At 42.5% G+C, this 12,445-nt stretch overlaps 1 protein-coding gene across 1 annotated transcript in view; it reads left to right on the top strand.

The window, feature by feature from the left end:
- Positions 1-12,445, top strand: part of JADE3 (jade family PHD finger 3) — a 50,752-nt gene that overhangs the window by 3,694 nt on the left and 34,613 nt on the right. The gene's annotated exons all lie outside the window — the stretch shown is intronic.

Here is a 12,445-nt window from a genome sequence, read left to right as displayed (position 1 = left end):
ATTCAACGCACCCCCCTCATACGCCAATTCCCCCTCGCTCCATTTTTTGAGTGAGGGGGAATTGGCGTATGTGGCTCCAGAAGCAGCGAGACTCGCGGCTAAATACAGCGAGTTTCCTGCATTAGCCGCGGGTCTCGCTGTTTTGGGGGATTCTCGCCGTCCTGTGACGGCGAGGATTTATCCAGAACATTGAATAGGTTGAGCGGCCGGCGCGGGGGTTAAACAGCGAGGATCGTTGGTTTTCTGCAGTCCTCGCTGTTTAACCCCCTCGTCGGCCGCATTGAATACCTGCCAGTGTCACTGAAATACATGAAATTGGATTTATGCTGCTCTCTTTGCAGATAGACAATCATGTGTACATAAATAAGAAATAACTGTTGCAGTCTGTTATTGAAAAACAGTAACTGTTACAATAAGTATTACAAGTAACAGTGTAAACTGTCTAATGTATCATTTTACATATCACTTCTGTTTATTGACAGAAAAACAGGTATGCATCCCCTATGCTGGGAACATGAAAGGGCTGCATTACAGCATATAATTATGCCAAAGATAAGCCAATATATTAACAGTTAAATACGTTAAAGTGCATTATGCTGTAATAAGTGTAATAAGTATTGCTGATCAATCCTGCCTAGAAATGAACACAGTGATTGGCATATATGTACTGCTGGACACCACTCATAGAATGATTAACTTGTTATTTTTGAATCAATGTTATTTTTCTAAACGTTAGATGTATTTGTTTATTACAGCATAATGCACTTCAAAATATTTAACTGTTAATATATTGGCTTATCTTTGCATAATGATATGCTGTAATGCAGCCTTTTCATGTTCCCAGCATAGCAGAAGTGTATTAAATCCTGCACCTAAAGAACAGTAAAGAGTTTGTTGGGCATTAGAAGATACATAGGTGCATTATTCTATTAAGGGCAAACAAAAGGGATTTACCCTGTTTTTTTTTCCCCCACAAAGTTTCTATTCGTGACCACATCAATTTTAGAGCACCCCCCCTCCCCCCCAAAAAAAAGAACACGTTACGGAGAAAACACCATATTCCCAATTGAAACCATTAAAATGGGTTAATTATTATGGATTTTTCTCCACAAGCTTGTACTCTCTTTTACTATGCTAAAGTATATTAATAAACCACTCTAAGACATCATGACATAATTTTAACTAGATCGGAGCATCTTCATAGTTTGTCTTTTTCACCAAAAAAGTAAAACTTTCAGCCTCTTTCCAGAACAGAAGATGTTGACTCAGATCAAAAAGATTTTGCACGTTGGTACTTGTGAGTTATCCGGGCGTCCGATTTGTAAATCGGGTCGGATCGGGCACATCGCATCGCATCGCATGCGACCATCGGATGCGATGCGATGCGATGCGATGCGATGACCCGATTTTTCCATAGGAATCAATGTTAAAATGGACTGAGTCCATTTTAACATGGAATTCAATGGGAAAAAGGGGTTCTTTTCATACCCCTACTATCCAAGTGGGCATGGAGTTGGATATAAACCTGTGGCGAGCGTAGCGAGGCGAGCCCCGCGAGGGGACACAGAATACCGTCCCCTCGCGGGGCTCGCTACGCTCGCCACGCTTCGGGCTCGGTGGCTCGCTACGCTCGCCACAGGTTTATATCCAACTCCATGCCCACTTGGATAGTAGGGGTATGAAAAGGACCCCTTTTTCCATAGGAATCATTTTAACATTGATTCCTATGGAAAAATCGGGTCATCGCATCCGATGGTCGCATGCGATGCGATGCGATATCGCATCGCATCGCATCTGATTGTATGCCTTAACTTAAGGCATACAATCAAAAAATCGGACGCCCGGATAACTCACAAGTACCTGCACGTTTCTTATTCAGGTCAAGTCACAACTTTACCACACTAGCCGATTTTGAATTTCTCAATTTTGTTTTTTTCACTCCGCCCTACTGACCAGGCAGTCATTACACCGATGTCAGAATCCCTACTGTTAAAACCCAGACACTCAGGATCCCGACGGCCACCAGCTATTCTCCCTCGTGGGAGTCCACGAGGGAGAATAGAATAGGTGACGAGCGTAGCAAGCCACTGTGCCTGCAGCATGGCGAGCGCAGCAAGCCCGCAAGGGGCTTCGTTGCGCTCTCCCTGCTGTCTGAGTCTGGGCACTCGGGATCCCGACGTTCCCGACGTTGGGCTAATGACTGTCGGGATCCCATACTACACCCCGTGGACTTTGCCCACCTGTCATTTGTTTCTTGCTTTACTAGATAAGCTTCAGCATTTTAGCTCTCCGGCCTTCTTCTTTTCTTCCCTTCTTCCTCAATGCTGCCCATTTCACTATAGAGAGTTCTTAACTAGCTGGCAGGTGTGTCCTGGGTTTCAGGGCTGAGGGAAGGAATTTGGCCAGCTTACCCAAGTTTTGGGTTCTCTTACCATTTAAGATATAAAGCAAAAGGGATTTGTTAACTGAGCCCCACAGCACTTGCAAACTGTAGCTCACAAACCTCAACCTGATTTATAGGCTGCCATCAATTATTCTGAAAAACATGAGGGGTGGGGTCCTAGACTGCACATCCTAACTTCATGTGGAGGCTTGTAATTTCACACACAAAAAGATGTTAGTCGGATGTTCGATGTTTACGCACGAGATCCGATGCTGCGCCCTGTACCCAGCAGCAGATCATACACGGGCGGCTCAGGGCTCAAGGCTCAGGAGAGAGGACCGGGCGGCATGATCTTGAAGACAGCTGCGGCCCCCCCCCTCGTCGGATCGCAGGCCCAAGTGACCAGGCCGCAGGCCCCAGCTGCTGATCCCCAGCACCAGAAGCTTCAGTAAGAACTTTTATGCCTCCGGCGTCGCCCCCCCCCCCCACCCCAACAGGGAGGTGGTATGACTGGACCATGGTACTCAAGCCAGGGAGGGCCCAACTCCAGCCCTAGGCCCCACTGACTCCATCAGGCCTCGTAGGCCCCACTGACTCCATCAGGCCTCGGTGACTCTTCCCCCCCCCCCCCCCCCCCTGCTGGCTCTCCACGCTGGTCCTGGTTCTCCTACAGGAAGCTGGCGCCGCAAATGGCTGCCTAGGATTTGTGCACTCAGCATATGTAACCCCCTGTGTCCCCTGTGTTTCCCCTGTGTGATAATTGTACTGTGTATCTTTGCTCATAGTGTTACCACCCGGCTGCTGTAGCGACCAGTGGCGCCGCTGATGGCTGCCTAGGCGCTGTGCAGCTTGGCGGGTATATGTTCTGTGCGATACTGTAATGTCCCTGCTTATATTGTCACCTACCTGGCTGTGCGGTGCCTAGGCGCTGCGCAGCTTGGCGGGTATATGTTCTCTGTGTGATACTATACTGTCCCTGCTTATATTGTCACCTACCTGGCTGCCGCAGCGACCAGTGGCGCCGCTGATGGCTGCCTAGGCGCTGTGCAGCCTGGTGGGTATATGTTCTCTGTGTGACACTGTTACTGTCCCTGCTTATATTGTCACCTACCTGGCTGCTGCAGCGACCAGTGGCGCCGCTGATGGCTGCCTAGGCGCTGTGCAGCTTGGCGGGTATACATTCTCTGTGTGATTCTGTACTGTCCCTGCTAATTGTGTAAATGTAACCTATGTAATGCCCCCCCCCCCCCCTCCCCCCTCATCCCTGCTTGATGCTGCACTATATATCCAAAACAAATTCCGAGTGTGCGCAAGCACACCTGGCCAATAAAGTTGATTCTGATTCTGATTCTGACACACATGCCGGAGGTGTCCATTTACTCAAGATTTTGCAATTTTTTTCAAAGATGCAGCTGCTGTACAAACTGTCCATCCCTGAATTAGGCTCTATGTATCTATGTACAGGTTATGGAACAGTAAGAAGCAACTAGCATTATTCCTTGGCTCGTTGGCCACCTGTGCACACAGGCCAAGATATATCCATATCTGGCGTGCTGCAGGGCCTTTCTGATATATTTGTAAATTACATTGGTCACAGACCTGTTGGCTATCAACTGTACACACCCACAGGTACATTGGCTATTCAAATAGTTTGTCTATACAAATTATATATTGTATAGTGTACTCAGCCTTAGGTCACATTCTGCACAAAGAACTTGATGTGTGTGTATATAATGTGTATGTATATGTTAAGCATTTGTAATAGTGCAAAGGGATAATGAAATAAAATTAGTCCATTCTAGCACCCTGTCCGTAATCTGCTGTAGTCATATATCAAGTCTAAAATGGTTCCCTTCAAACTTGGGTGCAGGGTGCTAGAATGAACACTATTAATGTAGCGTTGCCCATAAAATATAACTGGTCACGTCACTCATTTTTATAGTGTGGGGCACATACATAAAAGTATGACCGAGGGAAAAATATCCCCAATAACTCATGTTGGTCTTTTCATGTGTTGACCATAGCACCACGGACATTTTGGTCATGTCTACATTTTGACCATATTGACCTACCATTCAGATTTGCCTGAAAGTCTATTTCTGCTCAATCTGGAAGATCAACAGCAGCTCCACACCGTCCTCCCGCACTCCCACCCTCCTGTTTGATTCCAGCAACCTGGCGGCCAGCGACAGAGAATAGTTATCGATGGCCACTGGGACTGAACCATGTGAACGCTCAACAACTCTGAGCTTCTGCCACTGTACTGTGGGAGTGGGAACTTTTTATTTTTTTACCATTTTTTTTTAAAGAAGGTCTAAAACGAAGAAAATTCTTTTTTTTTTAAAATAAATATATTGTTGGTGCATATGCTCACTACTTCGCACACAATACTTGCTGAAGCATACAAACTACAGTATGTAATACATGGTATAAATATCTTTTGCAAACCATGACATTTGTGGATATACACTGACTTAGAATTAGATTTAAAAATTATAGGGCAGTGTTTTTTTTATAGAGTTAATTACCCAGTGGCATTATACTAACAAATTACAGTATGTTAGACTTCCTAGAATTGCTTAAGTCATGCTTGTGGACACAAGATATAGCTGTATGAAGCCGTGAATAGGTTGGAGAAGTTGCCTATGACAACCAATCAGCTTTGAGGTATCGTGTGCTTTCTATAAAATTATAGTTAGCTGTCCACTGGCACACATCTCCACTCTTTTCACTGCCTCATAAATCTCCCCCTGAATTCCCTATTTTTATATTCATGTTGCAGAACCTGACTGCTGCTTTTGACATGGTATTTAGAATTACATATCTAATCTGTTTTCAGAGAGACTTGCAATCATCTCTAGAGCAGGAGTGTTGGCATGAGCGATTTAAGAATTTTACATTTGTTTTAGATACAATATATGTTTATAATTCTATTCAGATACACACTTAAATGATCTTGGTATAATTTGTCGTTTCCAGCCAAATTGCAATATCGCACCACTGCATCATGCAGTGTACAGTCGTCCCAATATGTTGGCCGGTGGATGTTCTCTGACACATACCCAGCCTAACTAAATTTGTCATTTAAATATTTGTAACCTATGACACTTCCTTTCTGATGAAACATTGGGTTGAATTAAATTGTGCCACGTTCCCCATGTTGGCAGTCTCTGTGCCACGTTCCCCATGTTGGTATCCGGTTTATCCACGTAAAATGGCTAAACTCTTTTAATGTTGCAGCCTGGGAATGTGTGCCGAAGCAACAATTTCTCGGATAGGCATCCATTGCTATAGATCAGGGCTGGCCAATCCGGTCCTAGAGATCTACCAACGGTCCACTGTTTCTAAATCCCCTAGCTAGTGTACATTTGTAGTGATTACTAACTGTCACATGTTCAAACATGCTGCACTCATTCCTACTATAGATTCACAGGTTGTCTGACAAACATGAACTGTTGGTAGATCTTGAGGACAGGTTTGGCTAGCCCTGCGATGAATGGAAAGCTGAGGGCACGTGTCACAATTGTATCCCCACTTGAGTTGTTTTATATAGAACACGCTATAGGAGTAGGGTGGCCTATCCTGGGATCAGTATCGTCGGGATACCCGGATTTGGCCAGGATTTCAATCCCGGGATTGGAGTTTCCAATCCTGGGATTTTGGGATTAGACTGCACATGGGCCTCCCTATGAAGTAGTCTTGTCAAAAACAGCACAATAGTGGCCATTTGGAACTTGTGTGCAATGGTATGCATAGGACAAACCCTTTTCCTTCTCTACTCCCTGTTTAGCACTCTTCAACCACAATGTTTCTCAAACTTGTACCTCCTTTTGAGCAGGCTATGATGATCCCCTTTTATAACATGGATAGCTCCTTCCGGAAAGCCATTTTTATGTCTGTTTCAGGACCACAGCATTTCACTTTTGTAGGGTGTCAAATCAATGTGGTCTATTTGAGCTATATCTGTAACTATTTGAATTTAAGCATCCAACTGTTGAAGGGCATTAAAAAAAACTGCAGTGTTTATAGATGTATGAGTTATTACACATTTTAAACTAAACTGTTTTGCACATTTCTTCAGGATTTCTAAATATATTCCATTGTTGTCTCTGCATAACTAAAATCTTTTACTAAAGGGGTTGTCTACTCTCTCTACTAAATGCCCAATGTCTACTTTCTTTAAACACGTTTACAGTACTAAACTGTTGTCTATTAAAAAAAATATTTACACAATTACTTAATTTTCTTTACCTTTTATTTATTTTGATCTTTATCCTTGCTGCATTTAAAATATGAGTGTGTCAGTACCGTGTGGAATTGCTCAGCTGATTTCTCTGTTCCTGAGAATCTGATGTAGACATTGACCTTGTTATACAATTATGTTAACTAGATAATGTTAAAATAAGGTGCCCACACACTAGAAAGACCATTGAAGAAGCTCCTGAAGGCCACCGGGGGTCCAGGTAAGTATGTTAAGAAAAAAAAAAATCCCTTATCCGAAATGCTCATGGTCCCAAGCATTTCGGATAAAGGAAACTCAACCTGTATTAGCATATATATTTGTCTGGAATCATTTTCACTTGTAATTTGTTTTTGTTTGTTTTTTTTTCCTGCAAAAAAGATTTTTAATTTGGAGTACTTACTAAACTCAAGAACTAAAACATAAATTAAAATTCAGCTATTACTTTAAAGAGCTCAGTATAGTAATTATAGGAAGAACTTTGTCTACTTTTCTTTCTGCCACCTACATACATATTATCTTTAAACCAGTCTGTTAATGTTTAATCAAAAAGCGCTATAAATATCTAATGTAAAATAATTTCTGTTAGAAACATAGAATTTGATTGATAATAACCATTCAGGCCATCTAGTCTACCCCTTTGTAACCATATTGGTACCTCAAACCCTATTTTGATCCTTATTTGTAAATATCTTTAGGACTATCCTATTCATGTTTAAATTGTTCCATTGCCTTGGGCCCGATTTCACCCGATTCCATTGGTTCGAGAAATTGCATGTGAATGACATCCGATGTGCAATTCCGTATACATTGGAGTCGGAGGTCGAATGAGCTGCACATAACATAAATCGTATGTGTAGCAGTCAGCTGGCACACACCGATCTGCAGAGCTGGAAAGTGTCGGGACGGAGAAATTCTCATTGGGTTGACACAAGCATTAGGTCGACAGTCGAAAGGTCGACACAGGGTTTTTTACTGTTTTAAGCCGACATGTGCCAACAGGCGGTATTTCATGCCCTAGTGGATGGGTGTATTTCATGCCACTAGGGCTTGGTGGGAGAATAAAATAGTGTAACCGAAGCATAGTGAGCGATGCGGTGCACTTCAAACTGTGTCCATGTCAACATTCGGGTAAAAAACCTGTGGAAAGCCCCATGCCGACCTTGCCCATGTCGACCAAATGCTTGTGTTAATCAATGTCCTGTCGACCTTTTCGCTTGTCGACCTAGTTGCTGTAGACCGAACGATCCCAACCCGTCCTATAGTGTAATATTGTTTTTGAAGCCCAGAAGATGCATCACATTTGCATTCAGAAAAACAGGAACTGTCCCAGCAATGTGTAAAATGTGACTTTCATTCTGTCTTGCTTAAGTCAGATTAGTCTATTCTGAGCATCTAACCAATTTTTACCGTTTGTTTGCTAAAACTGAATTTACTCATATACAGAACAATGTGCAATCAAACACTACACTTCAGAGATTCTTCATTTATATAAACTGTGTCCTGAACAGATTTAAGGGGGGGTTTCATTATTACACACTGGACTTGGCTAGTCCTATTTAATTGACTATAAAGGTGTGTACACACGGGGAGATATATTGCTCAGTTTCTCCTTTTCTTCAGCGACCAGAGATGGTCGCTGATGAAGGGGAACCTCTGCCGGCGGTGCCTCAGAGGTAATCAGCTGGTCGCAGGAGCAAGCTCCTGCGACCAGCGATTTAGAATGGGGCTGAAAACGGGAGCGCGCACCTGGCGATTTATCACCGGGGCACACTCCCATCACTGGCAATACGGTCGCCAGCGACCATATTCCCAGCGATTTCAGCCCCTATCGCCCCCGTGTGTACACAGCTTAAGATTTCAAAAAGGTGCAGGATCTTGGGTCAGTTACCCTGTTTTAATGGTTAGCATTACTGCCTCACAGCGCTGAGGTCATGGGTTCGATTCCCACTATGGCTCTAACTGTGCGGAGTTTGTATATTCTCCCCGTACTTGCACGTGGGTTTCCTCCGGGTAACCGGAGACAGTTGGGTGCTTCAAATTGTGGAACACGGGTACAAACTGGAGTTTGTTCAGGCTCCGCCGAACAGATTTTTTACAACAGGCCTACCTGCTTTAGCAACAACACAAGCAGCTCTGGTCAACTCTATTCAAAGTTTTTTTCCAGGCAGGGGTCATTATACCTGTCCCCAAACCTCAGGAAAGGCTGGGTTATTACTCCAGTCTTTTTCTAATACCAAAGCCGGACGGATCGATGAGACCCATCCTCAATCTGAAGCACCTCAACGACTACATAGTGTACCACAGGTTCAAAATGGAATCTATAAGGTCAGTCATTGCAAGCCTGGAGCCAAGGGAGTTCCTGTTGTCTCTGGATATAAAGGACGCATATTTGCATATTCCTATCTGGGAACCACACCAGCGGTTCCTAAGATTTGCTATTCGCCATCAGCATTATCAATTCAGAGCTCTCCCTTTCGGCCTCTCATCAGCGCCAAGAACCTTCACAAAGGTTATGGCTTGCATGATATCAGCCCTTCGGATTCGGGGGATAATTACTGGGAATATGGTCGCCAGCGACCATATTCCCAGCGATTTCAGCCCCTATCGCCCCCGTGTGTACACAGCTTAAGATTTCATAAAGGTGCAGGATCTTGGGTCAGTTACCCTGTTTTAATGGTTAGCATTACTGCCTCACAGCGCTGAGGTCATGGGTTCGATTCCCACCATGGCTCTAACTGTGCGGAGTTTGTATATTCTCCCCATACTTGCACGTGGGTTTCCTCCGGGTACTCCGGTTTCCTCCCACAATCCAAAAATATACTGGTAGGTTAATTGGCTCCCAACCGAATTAACCCTAGAATGTCTGTGTGTGCGTGTACATGTGGTAGGGAATATAGATTGTAAGCTCCACTGGGGCAGGGACGGATGTGAATGTTAAACTATACTCTGTAAAGCGCTGCGGAATATGTGAAACTGTTAATACATAAATATAAGGACATCAGTATCAGTCAGCTTTATTGGCCAGGTATACTTGCGTATACTAGGAATTTGATTTGGATTGCTGTGCAACAGCCGTGTATACAGCTCCTCTCAGCTGACCTGCAGTATGTAAGGTAATATTTAGACTTATTCTATATAAATGCTTATATGGTTTTGTTCTACAAACATTTGTTAGCAAATTGCTTGCGTTATGCATATCCATGTACTTACATGATATGTATTATGCTTATATTTTCATATTCCCAGTGGTGGTTGATCTTATTTTCTTTCTTTACGGAGAAGGCTCCTACTGAAATGGTGTGAATTTGAAGTCTGCAGGGACATTCTTAAAACCTAGTAAATTTGCTATAATACAAGCAGTATAATAGAATCATGTACATTTGTGGATTTGGACTGTGTTTCTTACAAAACTAATTTTCAGCTATATATACCTCGATTTTGTGTCACTGCTTGGTGCAAAATAATGAAGTTTTATGTGGACTTTCATTAAGTCCTTCCAGTAATACAGGCATTGGACACCTGTGGCTCTTCAGGCATTGTGAGACTACAAGTCTCTGTCACCTGGGTGAGACCCAAGTTGACTGGGCCGACAGTGCTACAGGGAATTTGATATACTGTACAATAGTGAACAAGCTTCTAACACCCTGCCAAGACCGTACAAAGCACAACATTTTGTATGCACTTTTAACTGGTGTTCTATTTTACACACACACGTGGGTGCTTTAGCAGCATTTTATTTCAATGTTCTTTCGTTTGTGGATGTTGTTGACATCGTAAATGGTGACAAGTGAAATGCCAACATTGGGCATAGGGACAACCTTGCTGCCACAACTGCAGTTTTGTGACCTCTTGTATATTGTTTTCTGATTTCTCATTAGACATTTAAAGATTATTTCACAATCTTGATTGTCCATCTAAGGTTTATATACTTCACTCTTTTTTTTTTTTTTCTGTGCAAGCCATATTTTCCTAGTTTGTAATGTTGGTAGAGGTCACCAGCTGCCCTCTCTGTACTCTGCTTGCTTGGTTTCAATACAAGGAAGAAGTTATGCTGTAGAATGTGTCTTTTCTCCTCCTCCCTGAGAGGATCAAGTAAATCCTATGTCACATTGCTTGACATGAGGATGCCCTGAAGTAGTTGTGTTTGCTGGGCGTTTACTGCACAAATTGTGGGCAACTTGATTCTCTTCGAGGGATTGTATTGATTGGGCCTTTAACCTTCAAAAGTAGTACACATTACTCAATAGTAATTTGAATATGTTTCAGCAATTTTCACTGCAATTATAAAGTGTGCAATCACAGGATTGTAATTGTAAGCAATGATTTATCAGCATCTTGCAGATTGGCACTTTGAAAGGAATCCTTATTTATTTTGTTCAACAAAAGATTGTTCTACTTTATCAACACTTACAATTCTATCTAGGTGTTATATAATTGTGTAAAACATTTAGAAATGATACAGCTGGCTTACAAATATGTTGCTTTGCAGCAGGTGTCATATCCCTTCTTCAGATGACTTGGCAGATTTCCATTGCTTGTATAAAATGCTTCCAGACATAAACAGTTCCTAATTCGGCAGTCTGGTTCTGCACCTCACAATGTGCTATTTAGTATCACATCCAATTTCTATAATTCCAGTCTCCTCCTGAGGTAAAATATTTTTAAACCGATGCCATTTTTAACTTAAATGAATACACAGTAGCTTATGCATTCAGTTAAGATTCTTATTCGCTTTTTAATTCTCTACATAGGTGACCCTGCCCAGAACCCAGTCATCTGCAGTGTTTTCATAATCTGAGTCTGTAGAAAAATCAGTTTATTGTGTTCTCTGCCTCATGCAATTCCTTAAACAAATTCAGAATCATTTTAGAATAGAAAATCCTCTTTCACGTTCACTTGTGCCTACAGGTATAGTAAGTCCAATACCAGTTTTGGTAAATTTGGAAAAAGATTTGTTGAGTTATCATTGTACATCATTTGTTTTGAATATAGGTTTTTAGGACAATTTTTATGAAAATAACCAATCTGGTTTAGGATTTTCATAGTTCAATAACCCAGTATTTCCACTTTTACAATAATCCTTAAAACAAAATCTCACAAGGCTTATTTTGAGCATTTATCTCTGTAATGAAAACTCTTAAAAACAATATGAATGTACACCAGTGACATAGATGGTAATAGACACAGAAAGTGTTTGTTGATTGGATGGTTTAATAGCATACACTGAAAATCCCATACACTATGTGATTGGGACTCGATTTTCTTCAGATTCCGGTGGATCAGGCAGAGAAATCTGCCCAAATCGCATGTGTATGACACCCGAGATAATGCGCAGCACCGTGCGCGTATGCTTGGGAGGGCTGGACATACGATAAATTGTATGTGGAGCACATCGCGGGTGCTTTTTAGCATCCGCGATGTATCGCATCCAACCAGGTGCATAGGTGTGGGCACACATCTATCTGCAGAGGGAAATGCCGGGCAGGAGCGGCTCTCTCCCCACTCTGAATCTCCTGCTGCAGCAAAGAGCGGTACTGCTCTCTGGGAGTACATGCAAAAATTGTACATAAAAAAAAAACAGCACATCAAGTGCCAAATCATAAGTGAGCACTCCCAGGGAGCTCAAGACATTGGGTCCAACTTGCCCTTAGGACAAGTCAGTCTAGTGTATGAAGGACCTTAACTTTGTGCTTTGTAAGTACAGAACTCAAATATTCCCGACAGTGTAGTCTACAATATACTTAACTGTTTTAAATGCTGCAGTTTACATTGAAATTGACTTAAACTGAATGCATTAAAGATATGGCTACATAATGTGT

The sequence above is a fragment of the Crinia signifera genome, chromosome 2 (genome assembly GCF_055691185.1).
Source record: "Crinia signifera chromosome 2, ASM5569118v1, whole genome shotgun sequence".
In the NCBI taxonomy this organism is placed as follows: Eukaryota; Metazoa; Chordata; class Amphibia; order Anura; family Myobatrachidae; genus Crinia; species Crinia signifera.
The sequence above is the reverse complement of the archived record's forward strand: the minus strand, read 5'-3'. Positions and strand labels throughout refer to the sequence as shown.